Source organism: Dasypus novemcinctus, chromosome 27 (genome assembly GCF_030445035.2).
Source record: "Dasypus novemcinctus isolate mDasNov1 chromosome 27, mDasNov1.1.hap2, whole genome shotgun sequence".
In the NCBI taxonomy this organism is placed as follows: domain Eukaryota; kingdom Metazoa; phylum Chordata; class Mammalia; order Cingulata; family Dasypodidae; genus Dasypus; species Dasypus novemcinctus.
In genome coordinates, this window is record NC_080699.1 from 10320418 (window position 1) to 10323822 (window position 3405).

The 3405-nt window shown below is 37.0% G+C and overlaps 1 pseudogene; it reads right to left on the bottom strand.

Moving 5' to 3' along the window:
* Nucleotides 1–836: 836 nt before the first annotated feature.
* Nucleotides 837–1592, bottom strand: LOC101416648 (mitochondrial nicotinamide adenine dinucleotide transporter SLC25A51-like; annotated as a pseudogene).
* Nucleotides 1593–3405: the final 1813 nt, after the last annotated feature.

The following is a 3405-nucleotide window of genomic DNA, read 5'->3' on the forward strand; positions in this document are numbered from 1 at the left end:
ATGAAATCAATATGAGGATGCTTTAGAAGGGTTTAAGTTCACATTCAGAATGACATGGAAAAGGTTTAAACTTAGGAAGCAAAATGGGATCTTTCGTTAGCTGCTTGATTTTGCCATGTCTAAATAGAAATGTTTGGATAATATCTCAATAGGAGCTTATTTTCAAAACTAAGCTATTTATCATGAAAAACCTATCCTTTATAAGCTGTTTTTCTTCCCCTTTCGGCAGCGTTCTAATGTGCTCAAGTTGAATGAAGACTATCCCTTGCAACATCTCTGAAGAGCAGAGAAGAAACGGCTTAGGCAAAGTAAGCTAAGAATTCCAGGGCTCTGAAAGCCTTCTCTCTGGCTGGCCTTGATGACTTAGGTTTCAAGATAGAAGATGAGAGTGTTTTGGGGAAAAGAATCACCTTGACTAATAGGTTTCCTGTCATGAGTCATCAGATAGAAAGCTGTTAATCAGACCATTATCCTAAAGCTCTTGGATAAAGACTCTTTTTAAAAAAAGAAAGCAAGCTTGAATGTTCCTATTGAATCCTTTTATTCTATCACTTCTATGTAAAGAAAACAGCTTTGCCCAGAGCTCACTTTGCCCTGGACTTTAACAACTTGAATGTGGACAATTAGATAGCAGGCCAAAAACCTGCATTCTTTTTAGGACTATTCAGTTGATAAATGGCACCTAACTAATGATTTCTTTCAGATAACCTTTAACGTGAGCTCATAAGTCACATGATTATGCCTCAAAACTTGAGGAATGGATGGCAATTCAGATGGGCACCTCTGAAAACATTTGTCAAGTTTCCTGTCCTGTTCTAGCCAGATTTTCTTTTTTTTCACTTTGGGGAAGATTAAAATTCTACACCAATCTGAGACTCCATGTGAATTTTTACAACATTAAGTGGAAAAAATAAGAACCCCAACATAGCACCCAATAGCCCTCCACAGATAAAATCATTGGCCAAGTGAGCACCGTGAGTCATTGCAGTAGGCAAATACTCCTTAATGGGACCTTGGGGTCAAAAAAAGGAACATTGCTGAATCCATTATGGAAAAGAATGGACAGTAAACTTCGATCATACTCTCCAATTCCCTGGGATTTCAGTGCCCTAAAAGCCTGGTAAGTGTTTGTAAATTTGTCATGATGCTCATGGTCTTGAAGGAATGTCTGAACTCTTTCAAATGGAGTGATTATTGCTTCTGTTGTCCCTGTGAGCACTGCTACCATGCAAGAGTTACAAACTCTGGGGTGCTGACAAGCTTATGGAGAAGGCAAGTAAAATCCTCACACAGACCAAGCCTAAGTGCCAGAGATGTTGTCTTCAGCATTAATGAGGGAAGGATTCCACAAACAAGTTTCCGAATGCCTCCCTCCTCAACTGATGTATTGCATCCCGGGTTTTGATTCCATATAGTTGTTGCTGTAAGAGGACATTCTGGATAGGAAAAGTGGTTGCTGTATAGTTGAACGCTGTGCAGCAGCCATACAAGTAATGCTTCATTCCACAGGCTTCTGTAACAGGAGGTGATAGAGCTTGTTTTGAAGATGGTACGACTGGTCGCCTCTTTTCATGGGCTTCTGAATCCATCATGTTGCTTAAAAATTTTCTTCTTCATGAAGGATTTCTTTAACCTGTGACACCATCTGGACTGATGGTAGCTTTCTGATATCTCCCTCAATTTCATCCATTGTTCACACCTGTTAAGTTCTCTCTTCTGGAGGCAATTGTGGTAACCGAATTTCTCAATGCCACCAGCGTCCGGTAGCCGCCTACCTGCCTGGTCATTACATATTTTAAAAATAAAATAATGTTAATAGAAATTTCTGAGACTTAAGATAATGGGGCAATCACTTCATAATATAGTATGTGACAAATAAACGTTAGTGTCTAGTCATTTTTTCCTCAGGGTTCTATAATTTTTTAACTCTATCAGTAAAAATAACTTTGTGCCTATACTACAAACACATTTTTCTGTAAGTCTTATTAGTATTACTATTGCACTAACTAAACTGTAACAATATTTCCATACATTATGAATATATACAAAAATAGACTTCAAACCATGTGATAGAGTATTTTAAAATCAGTAAGTTTTAGATATTAGTGAGACATAGTCAATAATAGTGGATGTAGTAAATTAATATATTTAATGATGCTCTCGGTACTGTAAAACATTTTTGTTTAACTTCTTTATAGAATGTTTAGATTTATTGTTACAATTTCATAAATTTGCTGATCAAAAAGATCTTTTAGAAGAAAGAGAAGCAGCAACTCTTCCCATTTTTTTGCCTGTCTTTGCATTATTAGTAATTATCTTTAATGAGCAGTTTCTTTGTAAAATTAAGTGCCCATTTGGGGAGAGTTAATTTTTATTAAACCAGATGAAAATATCCATCAATCTATTTAATGGCTCACAGTGTGTGGCTCCAGGCTGAAAACATGACCATATGACAGCACCGACGTCTTCAGGAGCAAACACTCTTCATGACTGTAATGGGACGTGGGTTCATCCCAAATGCAGAGACAGGGTGTGAGAGTTAATCTGAATATTAAATGTTAGCAAACATTCATTTTTTAAAAATTTAGCTATTTTAAGTTCTAGTGTTTTTTCCCTGCACCCAAATGATTGTTTGCATAGCCTAACTTTGGGTTTATTAACTTCATAAAGGTGTAACTTTCATGGGCCAATAAGACCAATAAGGACCATTCACCATCTAAGGCTCAGTGGGGTTATTTATATTTTGGGGAATCTTATAGCTTTCTTTTAAATTACCAATAGCATTGTATACAGAGCCTGTTTGGTTAATGCATTTACTCACTCAACAACTATTTCTCAAACCCGCTGTGTTTCAGACAATGTGCTAGGATTTAAAGAAGAATCAGATATAACCCCTGGCCTTAAGAAGTTTTCATTCTAGTGGGGAAGAGATAAATGAATATAATGCGGTTTGCTTAGCCCTGCTTGAGAGATAGTCCTGTACTGCCATGGAATTCATTTATTTCACAACTCTGTTCTGAGGTCAGCAGGACATTAATACCACCTCCATTACATAGATAAGAAAAGAGGTTAAGGGAATAATTCAAGGCCTCAACACTGTGCGATGACTGTCCTAGCCCAAGAGCTCAGGTGTCCTGATGTCTGGTCCAGCATCCTTTCCATTGTGCCTTACTCACTGCATGGATTTTCTCTACCTGGGTGTTTCTAAGATGTATGCTCTACCCTCCTTTTGAAATCCTGTATATTCTTTTCATTAGGATACAAATGAGGAAACAATAATAGAACCACGTTGATAATGGTGGTGGGCACATGGGATTCTTTAGACTACTTTGTTGATTTAAATATATATATATATATATAAAACATTTTAAAATAACCATCTTGCATAAAGCTTAATGATAGCTC